The sequence below is a fragment of the Mus pahari genome, chromosome 11 (genome assembly GCF_900095145.1).
Source record: "Mus pahari chromosome 11, PAHARI_EIJ_v1.1, whole genome shotgun sequence".
In the NCBI taxonomy this organism is placed as follows: Eukaryota; Metazoa; Chordata; class Mammalia; order Rodentia; family Muridae; genus Mus; species Mus pahari.
The window spans coordinates 63,732,606-63,747,280 of record NC_034600.1 but is presented as its reverse complement, the minus strand read 5'-3'; the positions used below and the strand labels follow the sequence as shown (position 1 = coordinate 63,747,280).

Here is a 14,675-nt window from a genome sequence, read left to right as displayed (position 1 = left end):
CCTAATCTATTTATTCATGTGTATTTGAGACAGGGTCTTACCATATAGCTCTGGGAAACCTGAAACTCTCTATTTAGAAGAGATAATCCTCAAATGCAGAGATTCTTCGTCTGCCTCCCAAGAGCCTGATGGTAAAAGTGTGCAATGCCGCATCTGGGGCTACTTTTAGTAACACTTCCCTGATTCTATTCTACCTTTAATTGCTCCAGAAATTAGCTAACTCTAATATTACTCATCACTTTTATATTCTACCACATTTATTATACAGCTTTTCCTTTGAGGAAATGTAGTATTCAGCAGTCCACTAAAGAACAATCTGCTCTGAAAGGTTTCACTTGGGAAAACAAAGTATTATTATATTTATTAACTATCACATTATTAAATATATTATAAAAAAGAAATGTTTTCTTGTGTGATCATTGCTAATGTTTAAATATTTATTCCTTTGGCTAGCAGAGATTTTACTGATTATCTGTTGTAAGTGAAATCTACTAAGTTCATACATAACAAACTCATGTACATGTGACACTTGCTGTGCAGGTAACCCATTCACAAATCTCTTGGGAAAGAAGATGGTGCTTCAGAATAGCATTTATCTGGTAGTATTTTTGATGTGTATAGTGATGAGCAGGGCATTTCTCCAGTTAATACTGGTCTCACAAATGCTTCTTGACAAGCATTCTATCCACGAAAAAGAAAATTGCTGAAACTGACAGTAGGGCTTTGTCAAAGGAGAGGCAGAGAAAGGACAACCACAACCTCATTGAAAGATGAAGGCATAATATTAATTACAGAATCAAGGAGCTTAACACTCTTATTCAAAAGTCTAATGATCCTGGTATGCACAGGAACAAAGTGGCCATTCTAAACCATCAGTGGATTACATCACGTGGCTACAAAAAGAACAAGAGCCTGAGAGATAGAAGACAGAGAAGAGAAATTAGAGTATGCTAGCAGGCAGCTTAAGCTCCAGATTCAGGAACTAGAGTACATGCACGTGCTCATGGTCCACCAATCATGGCTTCACTCAGCACAGCTGATTTTGGTACCCACATCACCAAGCATCAGAGCCATCCTGAGAAGAACTCAGTAGGCTGTTGATAAACAACTGACTTCATCTCAGGGGACAAGACCGGAGTTTGATGAGCAAACTGTGGCTTTCTCTGATCCATTTTCTCACTTCACAGATTTATCATTTAGTGTGCCTTTGAAAGAGAAACAAAGATTGGATAGCATGCTACTAAGCTACACAACATGCCCCTTTGGGACAGACCTACTATTCTCTGCCATTTCTCCTGCAGTTTCCAAAGCAAACAGTCGAAGCAGCCTTAGCTCAGAGGTTGCCCATGAATTTTAAGCTGCAAATAGGCTCAAGTCTTCAACCAGGAAACAACTCCCTGCTGGGGCAACTGAATCGTGATCTGCGTTTCATACCTTGTTTTCACATTACTCTCTGATAGGGATTATATTGGTCTATGAGGACAATGATTAGAAGTGAGGGAAGAATTCATGCGAAGAAGAAACATGATGCTAAAGAATCGTTGAAGATCACAGTATTGTTATCAATTTTTGTCAGAGTTCAGATTTCCTTGCATTTCATTTTCCTGGAAAGTGGTTCAACTTAATAAGGGATCTAGTGTTGATATCTTCAGAGCAGTGAGGTGATGTTACTGGAGCTATAGTCCTTCCAGAAATTGAAACATCCCATCCCCCTCTCACTCACTTCTACATCCTGTGTCACCTTCTACAAATTTTTTTCTGAAGATTCAAGACTAACAAGTTTGGTGATAATTTCTTTACCATTGTTTGGTGGACATATAATATATGGTTCAATCCTCGTCAGAAAAAAAAGTACAAAATATATACTTTTTCATTTAAACTTGAAACTGAATCTGTAAAAACGAACTTTTTTTTCAAAATAGACCAAAGAATATGTCTAAAAATATTATTTTCTAAAATCAAAAAAGAAACACAGTATTAAAAATAAAAATGCAGCTGGAATGTATTGTATAAGACAAAACAATAAAAATATAACAATCTATCTCGCTCTTTATATACAATGTATTTGAAATGGTGCTACAGAAAACATTCTGAACCCTATATCAAAGAATTTCAAGCTTTAGATCATTAAAAAATAATAAATATAATCATTAAGTTATGAAAAGGCATACATTTTAATTATGCATGGGATGATACAAATTCTCTTTTGAAATAAAATATTAACTTATGTATGTTATATGTGAAGGAAAGCTAAATTCTGATCATTTAGTATTAAAATGATAATTTAAACAAATAGGTGATATTTAAGAAGAGCAACCTGAAAAACAGAGCTGGATGCTCCTAGCCAACCATTGGACTGAGCACAGGGTTCCCAATAGAGGAGATAGAAAAAAGATTCAAGGAACTGAAGGGGTTTGCAGCCCCATAGGAGGAACAGCACATTTCCTCCAGAGCTCCCAGGGACTAAATTATCAACCAAAGAGTACACATGGAGCAACCCATAGCTCCAGCTACATATGTAGCAGAGGATGACCTTGTTGGGTATCAATGGGAGGAAAGGCTCTTGGTCCTGGGAAGGCTCAATGCCCCAGTATAGGAGAATGCCAGGGCAGGGAGGCAGAAGTGAGTGGATGGGTGGGGAAACACCCTCATAGAAGCAGGTTGTGGGGAGGGATAGGGGATTTTCAGAGGGGAAATCATGAAAGAGGATAGCATTTGAAATGTAAAAAAAGAAAGTATTCAATAAAATATTTTTAAAAAGCAATAAACTTCATCAGTGAGTCATTATGTAAGAAATGTGTAGTGATGGAAAATACATATTCCTAGGAAAATAAATGTCTTAGGGCAAATGTTCAGTGGGTTTTAAAACCGTGGTTATCAAGTAAATCACTGAACTGTGAATATTTTACATTACCACAGGATATGCAAATAGCCAGAGTGAGCAAACACTAAACTTTTTCTAAATTACCAGGAATATGTGTTTGTGTGTACATGTTTGTATGAGTGTGTGTATGAATATGTGTATGTTTGTATGCACATGGAAATATATGCTTGTGTGTGCATGTGTATGTGTGTGTGCATGTGTATGCATATATGTTCATGGATGTGGTATGTGTATGAGTATATGTGTATGCACATGTATATACATGTTTGTGTGTTATACATGTTTATGTGCGCTTGCATATGTCTGTGTGCATATGTATGCATGTGTGTTCATGCATGTGGTATGTGTGTATATGTGTGTGTGCACACATTTTATTTTGGTAGTAATGACTGAACACAATCTCATAAAAGAACCTGCTACAGCTACACCTTTCAGTTTAGCAGAATAGACTGAACACCTGTCCTGACATCTTGTATATTGTACACTCATCAAACAAACACAAATCTGAAAACAAAAACAAATCTGAAATAGAAAAGAAATTAAGGCATAAATAAAAGTGAAATCATTTAATACCAACTATAGAAGAGATGAAAGTGAGGTGACTGATATTATTAAATTATAGAATGTTGATAATATTGCAAAGAAACTCAAAAGCAGACTCTGAACCTTCCTTCAAATTCATTTCTATGACAAGAGTTGATTAACAGTTTATCTAAAGTATTCAGTGATGTGTCATTTTAATCAGCAATGCATTTCAATGTAGCACAAGATATGCTTACTATAGACATGATGAGGCTTTCTTATGCATGCTGTGTCAGGGAGAATGTCCAGGTAATGTCAGAGATTATAAATCTAGTATTTGTGAAACAGGGCTTTACTGTTCGGCACATAAAAAGGAGAAACTCTACTCTTTCTACAAGAAAAGGAAATGTGTCAACATCAGAATTTTCCTCTATGTTGTATGTACTGTATGAGAGCAGTGATTTAATGAACAAAACATTAAAGATATTTTCAAATATTTACTTACAATATTAGAGAGCATCAAGCCATAAAAACTACATTTATGTTTGAATATGGAATGTTTAATACAGATTATCATTAACACCGTGTGAAACATCAGGCAATTACTAAGAGGGATAGAAGAAAAATCTAAATGATAGTTTATTTCTGTGTGAAGGTACCTGAAAACAGAGCCTAACTTGAAAGGAATAATAATCTAACATAGTGGAATTCAGGTTAGATAACTTTTAGTATGAAATTCACCAAGTGAAGTAGAGATTTGAAAGTATTTCTTGTTACAGTTAAAGCTTGGAGATCGAGAACAACTTGTCAGGGTAAAGATAAAAATCTGCTAGGAACATACTGCATGCGATTCTCTTCTCTTTCTGGAAAGCTAGCAAAATATAGATGTGAGCCTCAGGGGCAAGTTATGGGGATTCTCAGAGTTGAAGTTGGAGCCCTTGTTTTTGCTTTACTCAGAAGCTATCACTTAGAAAATGCTGGAATAACAGCAAACTGGAGCTCCACATCAGGATCCCCCTCTCTAATCTGCTCCAGTTCCTGCAATCTGAGAGGCAAATGTCTCTATCTATTATGAAAATGAGAAGCTGTATTCTCTGGGAAAACTTGGCTTTCTGGTCAAATTATCATTAAAATGATACTAAGACATACCACACTATACCACTAAAAGTAGGTGTTTATGAGAGCATGTACGATAGATCCAGAAATAAAGATGTTTATTATTAGTTATAACGTTTAATACATATCATTTGATAGTCAAAATTCAATATTATATTCATTATCAATGCATACATACAGACTGAAGCACATATACAAATACACACACACAGACACACACAGACACACACAGACACACACACACACACACACACACACACACACACACAGAAGCTAAATACATAAATCCAAAACTACAGAGCAGAAAGGTATGTCATAAATAGCAATAGTCAACCAATTATACAATACCTTAGCTCTCGTATACATCTATCTATACTGATTAAACTTCCCTACATACTTTAATCTCTTCCTAAAATGTCATATTCATTCTTAGTCCAAAATGATCTTAAGTTCCTCAAAAAGTTTTCAAGCTATTCTCTTGGTTGCTATACTATTTTAATTAATTCCCCATCTCTAGCCCTATTCTACCCTTTGATTATTCTTTTATCTAATAACTAAACTAATCATTAACCTATAAAGGCTTTCATATAATTTTGAAATAAAATTGGAAATATACAAAAAATTAACATATATAAATAATTACTGCATATAAGTAGCAAGGGATACAAAAAGAAACTATTGTTTGTATATATTTAATTGCAAAATCTATGGTTACTTTCCCAAAAGTTCAGTATATTTTTTTCTCCGTGATCTTCAACAATATTAATTCAGTGAAGATTTTTTTTAAAAAATCTTATTTTATTTTACATGCATGAAAACTTTGCCTGCACGTATGTCCATGTACTACTTTGTTGTCTGATATCCACAAAAGTTACTATGATTCTCTGGGCCTGGCATTAGATTGGTTACTGGCCATTGTGTGGTTGCTGGCAATAGAACCCATTCTTCTGGAAGAATATTCAGAGCTCTTCAGGCCAATTCTCTAAGTTTGTTAACAGAGTAAAAGAGTAACATAAACCGAGAAATGATTGAATTATGGAATGGTTTGAGTAGTCCATGGATGTCTATTTAATATGGTATTGCCTGCCAAGTTTACACAAAACTAAAGACGCACAGAAATCTTCCTGAACATAGACAATTCACTCTTGTGAATTTGTCCACGAATTTTCTTACAGGCACTCTTTACTCTTGGTTAAAAGTGCAAAATGTGAAAATGTTTTTTACCACAGCCGCGAAATATGTTAATTTTGAAACTTAATGGGTAATGTTATCACCTTTCGGGACCTTTGTTCCCTTTTGTGTTTTCAGAGAACCACTGAGCAGGAAGTAGCAATGTCATACACTTGAAGGCAAATGGCTCCAAAAGAGGGGGTCTTGGTGTTATTTTTGATTTATCTTGATCAAAGCAGCTGTGTTGTTTGCAATAACAGAATCGAATCCCTTACCAAGGAATTCTTTCTAAACTTCACAAGAGAAGTGTGGTGAGACTGTGATCCTGTTAAATAAAAAAATCAAAAGCCAGGCATGGTGGCACACACCTTTAATCCCAGCACTCAGGAGGCAGAGGCAGGTGGATTTCTGAGTTCGAGGCTAGGCTGGTCTACAAAGTGAGTTCCAGGATAGCCAGGGCTATACAGAATAACCCTGTCTCTAAAAACCAACCAACAAATAAATAAATAAATAAATAAATAAATAAAGTGCTATTTTATTGTAATTATTTTAAGGGTTAGGCAGGCCACAAGGAGTGCTTGATTTATTTAGGTATGATACTGTTGATTTTCCTCATTGTACTATGGCTTGATCTGACATTATTCTGAGTATGAAATATTATTTTCTATGCAAACATTCATGTATACTTCAAACAGCCATAGCAAACACAACCTTCTAGTTAACATGACTATTGACTAATTCAATAGTCAAATTCAATAGACCTATGAACTCCCAGTGACTGAACTGCAGGTGACATTTCATTGGAAACAAGCATTTATTAATATTTGCTTGACTGTGATATATTGGATTGCTAGTACCATGCTTTCTTTTCTCAAGTCAGAAACAGTAAGAAAAATGATTTTTCTTTCTGCTGTCCCTATAGTGCCATCTATTAATGAATTACAGAATTTTTGTGTATCATATATATATATATATATATATATATATATATATATATATACATATATACATATATAAACACACACACACACATATATATATATACATACATATACATATATGAGTCCTCATTAAATATTAAAATAATTAAATTGGCTCAGAGAAAAAATATATTGATTGTAGAACTCTCCAAAAAGTCAGTATTTAAAATACAATTGTTCCTAACATACTGAAATTAGTATTCTGAATTATTTATAGTAGGTGTTAAAAACCAAACACATGACTTGAATTTAAGAGTGGGTACCTATGTCACTGTTTTAAAATAATTACTATGAAAAACTATATGTAGAGTTGGGTAAGTGGCTTTATGAGTACAGTATTTGCAGTGTATCTAACCTACATTCAGATCTCTAGACGCCAAGTCATATAAACAAGGTGTTGTAGCCAACTGTAATCCCAGGACTATAGAAGCAGAGACAGAAAGGTCCTCCAGAAATACTGGCTAACTGCACTATAAAATCAGGAAAAACTATATTCAACTCAATGACTTTACCATAATACATAAAACAGTCATGTGAACATAAATGCATACATTCATATTACAAATAACGCCCCACTCTCCATCCCCACCTACAAATAAAATTTTGTAAATATTTTTAAAGCATAGGTTGTGTTTTAATGGAATTTCCTATAAAAAAAATGGCGATTAGATACAGAGGTTGATTTCATTTGATACATTAGGATGGTTTTATCAGTTACTAAATCTGAGTTTTATAGTATGTTATACTAATTGAAATAAACATTTTCATTTTATGTTGTTTCAACAGAAAATATCATAGGAAAAAAAAATCACCTTGTTGGCATATAAAATGTATCCTACTTATAATTTTGGAAGGTCAGTGCAGGAATAGAGTATTTTAAGTTTTGAGAAATGCCTCCACAATAGTGGATTTAAAAAATGTGTTAGAGAACTAAGAGTTCATACCATAGAGATTTTATGACCAAGAAGTTATCCTCACTACAATATCTTTAGCTGTACAAATCAACACCTGGTTTATGGAACTGAAGCCATCTGTAGATGTTGGCAATTGGATATAGAGAGTGACTCAGTAACTGGGGCAGCTAAAGATGCTAGCATATGCCTGGTCACTGAAAAGCATCTGCCCACACACATACTGAGAAACTCAGTATTGGTGACAGATTAGTTCAAATTTATGCAAGTATGCTGCTTCCTGTCTTTGTATGCAAGGGAAAATAATAATCATATACTATATATCCAAATTTGTATTGCACGCTTCCCTTTGGTTAGTTTGCTTCCACACTTGATACGGGATTAGTTTATCAGATTTCTACTAGATGAAAAAAAGTTGTATTTGTATACACACTGGTCAATATTCTCGTCATCATACATTTTTAATGTTTGTTTTCTCTCTCCATAGGTAAATCCATAAGTCAGTCTTTATCCACAGGTATTATCATATTGTCTTACTGTTTGGCTCAGACTCAAGTATAGAAAAACCTCATTTTAGCAAAAACTAATTATTGTTCCCTAAATAATTATGTAGATAAATTGAAATTGTAAAATTTTCTATATGTTCATCATGGTGTAAGTGCTCTGTTTTCAACATTATACTTATATAACCCTTAGTGATTATGTCTGTATGGCATTGAGATCTCTTAAAATGAGCAAACACAAAAAAAGCAAAATAAACAAACAAAACCATGTTTTGATATTTCCTAAATCTAGAGTCCTATTTACTCCTAAGAAAGTAAAGACAAATTATCTAGAGAAAAGTTCTTCACAACCCTTGTCATAGAGTTGAAATATAATGATCCAAGTAACCTAGAGGTTAGAATTTTAAAAGTACATCAAATAAACACACACACACACACACACACACACACACACAAAGAAAGAAAGAGAGTCAGAGTGACAAAGACAGACACAGAGGCAAAAACAGGAGAAACAAAGATACATAGATGATAGAGAGATAGAGATGTTGAGGGATGGAGAATGTAACAGAGATGGCGACAAACAGAAACCTCGCCCCAAAACAAACTAACAAAAAGAACCCTGCAAAACAAATTAAACTTCTAAACAGTACAAATTAAACAAATTGATTAAAACATATTAAGCATATCCTAGTATATTTTGTGTCAAAGACACACTCTTTAAATAAAAACATAAAAAAATTTCAAAAAAAAAAATTATAGACGTCATAGTACCATTGAAAGAATAGGCAAAAGAGGGCTGCAGATTCTATACCAATGTCATAAAAATTAAATAGTAAAGAGAAATTAGAAAGAGGTTATGTGATAACAACAAAATAATCAATAAAGAGTTTATAAAAAATTACTTATATATATATTACAAGTTAGCTTAAGAGAACCTAGAAGGTTGTATAACTACAACATAATAAAATCTGGATTCATATAAAATTAATTATTGACAGACAAAAACATCTATATTCTTAACTATTATTTCATAAACCCAAACCTGACATATTTTACTATTCTCAAAAATCACTTTAGAAACATATAAAGTAGAAGTTATTTCATAATATTCAAAAAATATATTTGCACTAGTATTTCATGAATATTTAAATTATAACATTAGTTAACAATATTATAATGAACTTCAAAACCCATAATAGATGGTACTGGAAATAAAGCAGTATAAAATATGTATTTTGTATAAAATATAAAAGAATGAAAATAGTGTGGTCCCTTATAAATACAGAGCAAAGTTTACTATTCTGAGTTCATTCATCATCTAGTATTTATAACTTCTTAGAAATAGAAATGCCTTAGAATACATTCCCATCCCAAGTCAACATTTACTAGTACAACAATAAAAATCAAAAGGTCAAACGAAATCAGAAGTTTCATTGAACAAAAAGGCCAATATCTTTTCCACTGGTACTTCACAGAGAAAAGTGCCAATCAGATCACAGAGAAGATGTATCAGTCACCATATGCAAGTCATTGTGCATTTGACATCAAGCATTAACTTTTAACAAAAGTTAACATTAACATTGCAAAATTAATTAAAATTACAAAAAAGGTATTCTAGTTTTCCTATTTGTTTAATCATGAAAAGTGTACAAGTGATAGCAATTGTACAATTAAGTAAATATTACAATATACAAAATTAGACATCTGATTATTAATCATTTTATTAATTAATGTAAATGATAGCAAAGTGCACATACTAAGATTTTAGCCTTCCTTCATCATGTATCCACTAAAACCTTTATGCTCCATCTGATTTAGTACTAATGCCAAAAAGATGCCATTTTTAACATCATAAAAGTCAAATACCATATTTTATTGTCAGGTCTCTAAAATTATACTTTTTCTTCACATATTATATGCATTGCTGATCAACTCTGAGTCATAATTCATGTGTTGGTGTCACATTAAAGAAACTAAAGTACTTTCCCATGGGGTTCTTTAACCAATAGTGAGCCCAGATTTGAATTCTCTACTTTTTACCTACCCCCTGTGCCTTCTACCCATTCTGTAAGTCTGAATTCATGCCTGTCTGAAACTGCATCTGTCCCTGTATGTATCTGTTATATAACTTGAGTTTGTCTTACATGTGTCTATCATAAGAACTCCCTCTGTCTTTATTGAACAGCCAAGAAAAAATTATGTGAGGAAGAAATAGAACACTTTACAGAAATTGTTAGCAGGGTTTTACCAGGCTTTAAGTTTTTGACTCCAATATATCACAACTGATCCAGACAACAAACATCAAACAGAGTCCAAAAATGGTTGCTTTCAACCTTTACGGTAGATTTTTAGAAGATGTTTTCAACTTCTTGGCTTGAGATTTTCAGCAAGTAATACTTGTGCATTATCTTGGTCAGAGCAAGGAAGTGTACATACGGTAAGATTACAGCTATCCCATGGTTTAGAGGTTGTAATACTTGGTTATATGAGAAATCCAAGGCAACTAAGGTCCTTTATCACATTGTTTACTTACAGGCAGATTAAACAGAGAGGTCTTGAGCAGGCAGTAGAATAGCAATCTTAGATCTTAAGTGACTTCAAGGTATATTATTAACTTAGGCTATGAGACCTAGCTAATACTCCCGTTTTTTAAATGATCACTAGGCATGGAAATATAACATAAATGTATATACAAGCAAAACATTCACATACATTTATATGTTAAATTTGTTATAACTAAATATTTGATTCTAGTATGATGTCTCTGGAAATTAGTGTCTCTTCCTGGTTCAATTTTTCCTACTTTATTAACCTATCTGCCATTACTGAAAGTGTCTTACACTCACACCAACATGAAGTATTCTCAGTCCTTTACTAAGGCTTCTATTTTCAATTAGAATTTTTTGGAATTTTCTAATTTCTGTCATCGAAGGAGTTGATTTTGAATGCTTTTACCATTACTATCTAACTCTTGTACTTAGAAATAATAGCAAAACCAAAAGTGTAGCTAGCCTTTAAAGTTGGAAATCACTTCAGACAGAGAGAAAGACTTGTTACAATGTGGAAGGAATATCAAATACCATCTGCCACTCTTTCTGTGTCACTGTGATCCAAAACAACATTCGTTAACCCAGGCACAGATCCAGACATTTCTGAGGGCAAGATCTTTTTCCCCACCCTAGCTGATGAAAAGTGCATGCCAGCTATTATTAAAACATGAGAATAGCAACATGACTGGAGTTAGGAATGGGTAGTTGTTGCTGTGTCGAGAGCTATAACTGATCACAGTTAATCATGGTTTATTGGTCAAGCTTTTCACTGGGGGTTGTAGTTCATCAATAGATTGAAGATGTGTAAATCTATTATGTCAGACAAGTTCTCCAAGTTCAGTTGTTTAAAGAATGATTGACCATATTCCTTAGGATTCCTTTTCTGCCAACTTGCTAAGTCTTTCTCACCCTCTGTTTAAGTTGAACTGTATTAAATGGACTCTTAGTATTCAAATCTGAACTTCCATAGTATACTTCCATTTAAATAGAGATGAATATTTCATTTCTCCTCTTTCTGTACAGTTACCACAATATTATGAAATCTTTACCTAGCAGAGTGACCTATAGAATCCTGATTTATTTCAGTATCACCAAGACAAAGGAAAATGAAGAAAACTGTACACCAATAAGGTGATTGGAGTTAAAAACAATTTCATAGTGTATACACATTTCATATGTATAATGGAGTTTATATGGAAATATGGAAGATATTTCTACAAAGCCAGCAAAAATGGCTACCATAATCATTACTAGAATATAATTTGTAGCCTAGTTCTCAATCCTTAAAATTCAATCAATTTATTATACATTTAAATATCAACATATAATATCTGTTTTCCATATATCATTAAACCTTTGATATAATAATTAAACATTACAACACCTAGCATATTTACATATACAGACACCATAACAGGTAAAAATTCAGTGACCAGTATATATGTGCACCCAGATGGAGCGTCATGGTCAAGAAGAGAGCCCAAAGATGTATTTAAACTGAGACAAGACACATTCTTAAAAGACAGTTACACAACTGTAATTCCAGCATCAGGAGACAGGCAGGAGCATCAGGAGAAACTTGACCTAAAATATGAAAGAGCATGGTTCTCCACTACCAACAACGTCTACATTATGTGGCAAACAATTAGAACTGCAGGCTCCTGGACTGAGGCTTCTACCCCCTCAATCCAAAATGCCACTTTAAACTGCAAACCACAGTGGTTCTCAGCCTTCTTAGTGCTGTGACCCTTTAATATAGTTCCCCACGTTGTGGTGACCCTCTAACCATAAACTATTTTTGTTGCTAAAAAAAAAAAAGTAAAACTTCTTTTCTGCTAAGCTAATAAATTTCTGTTTTTATTTACTGCAAAAAAAAAGACAGTTACACACACTATAATTTAATGTAATAAAGAGCTTAACAAACCTAAAGAGAGTAAGATATGACATAAATTAAATGAACATATATAGCTGACATTTTCCTTATAACATGTAAAATACTAGTATTCATTCTTTGGGTGTTGAATAGCACAAGTTACTAGAGACTGCATTTCAACCCTCCTAATTAGATCCTCCTTTCTAATTAACTAAAAATTTTTGTTCACATAGCCCGGTGTTTGTAGACAAAACATAGCTGGCATTAACTAAAAATAAAAGTCTCTTTAAATTTATTTATATTTATATGAAAATTAGTGCTAGAATTTTATTCTTGATCTTTGTTCTTTAATCTTAATATTATATGTTTTAAACATTGGCTTTCCAAGAAGTTAATATTCAAAGGTATTAAGAAACTAAAAGAGGGAGGGCTTATGAAATGACATCAGATAATTGTTCCCAAATTCTTGCATATATGACTCATAAGCTTATTTCAATATTTTATCTTATGCTTCCCAGCTATAAGGCAAGTGATTTTCCTTTTTCATATCAGCCTAATATGATATGTTGCCACAAGTCAAGCCCAGACAATTGTGGACTGAAAATTCTGAAGTATTAAATTTAAATTCATGTCTTCCTTAATACATTGTTTAAATTAAATACTGTATTTTATCATGACAGGATGATAATACAATCATTTCATGAAATTCAGAACTTAGACAAACTCTTGTAGGGTTTTTAAAAAATGTTCTTGCATTTATGAACAGTCTACTCTTTGATTTGGGATGTTATCCTCCAAGTACTTCTCTGCCAATACAATCTTGGAAGAATTTACATTTTCGAAGTAGAAACAGTGGAGTTAGTTAGGTCTGTGGTTGCAAAGTGTATGATAATGTGATAAAGCCAGTAGAGTATAGAGGAATTTAAAACCAGTAGCACAGTTAATATGGATCACATCCAAAGATATAATCAGTCTGGAATGTAGACACAGCCTGAAGTAGGGTATGGTCTGTCTTAAATACAGACATGCTCTTAACACACACCTTTAATCCCAAACAATGAAAGTAAGGTTACTTTATGGAAGGAAACAGCCATGTTTGAAGCTGAAGTCTAATGAGGGACAGCTGTATATTCTCAAGTCATAGATAAGCAATGGATTATCTCCAGTTCACTTTAGGGAACTTCTTCTCTGTCAAATATTGAGAGCGGTATTTTTCTATAGTTATAAACATAGACTCTTGGAAGCTAGTTTGAGAACAGACAATTTAAGCCAAAAATAGTGAGCTCCTTTCTAGTGCTTATAATGTCCACAGCCACATGTTTTCACTGGGCTTGTAGTACCAGGCATGGGTTTGCTTAGAGAGTAGTAAATCCAATTCGACAAATTGGTTGTTCCTGTAAAAATCATACCATCCATGAGCAACTGGACACATTATGTCTTGCAGTTTGGTATCTACCTGTACCTACACAGTACCTAGTGTTTGCAGCTGAGTAAGATCACCAATCCCTTTTCAGCCACAGAAGCTTGCACAACATCTTCTTTGAGTATGAAAATTAGCCAAAAATTATAATTCTTGTGGATGTTTCTGGTTGGCTTTATGTCAGCTTGACTAAAGGTACAGATATCTGAAAGGAGGGAACCTCAACCGAGAAAATGCCTCTGTGAGATCTGGCTGTTAATTATTTTTTTTTGATGGGAGAGGGCCTAGCCCATTTTTTATCATGCATTCCATGGTTTTTATAAGAAACAAGGTCATGGTTTTTTATAAGAAAGAAGACTGTGAGGAGACAGCTAATAAGGAGTTCTCCTCCACAGCTTCTGTAAGCTCCTGTCTACAGGTTCCTTCCCTGTTTGAGTTCTTGCACTGACTTCTTGCAGTGATGGACTGTTTTGCCTGCAATTGTAAACTGAAATAAACTCTTTCCTCAACAAGTTGCTTTGACCATGGTGTTTCATCACAAATTAGTTACACTAACTTAGACAGAAGTTGACACCAGCGTAGATAGGGATTGGTGATATTGTCCTGAGCATGTTGTTTCCAGGAGGTTGGTGAAAGACTATGGAAATCTGGGCTGGAATTGTCATTGATTATTGGGTGTTTGGTGAGCTGTTCATTAGGTACTTGACTGTTAAGAATGTTGAGATTAGTGGAGACTATGGAATCCAG

The 14,675-nt window shown here is 33.7% G+C and overlaps 1 pseudogene; it reads left to right on the top strand.

Moving 5' to 3' along the window:
- LOC110328910 overlaps positions 1-1,357 on the top strand; it is a 121,984-nt pseudogene extending 120,627 nt beyond the window's left edge.
- Positions 1,358-14,675: the final 13,318 nt, after the last annotated feature.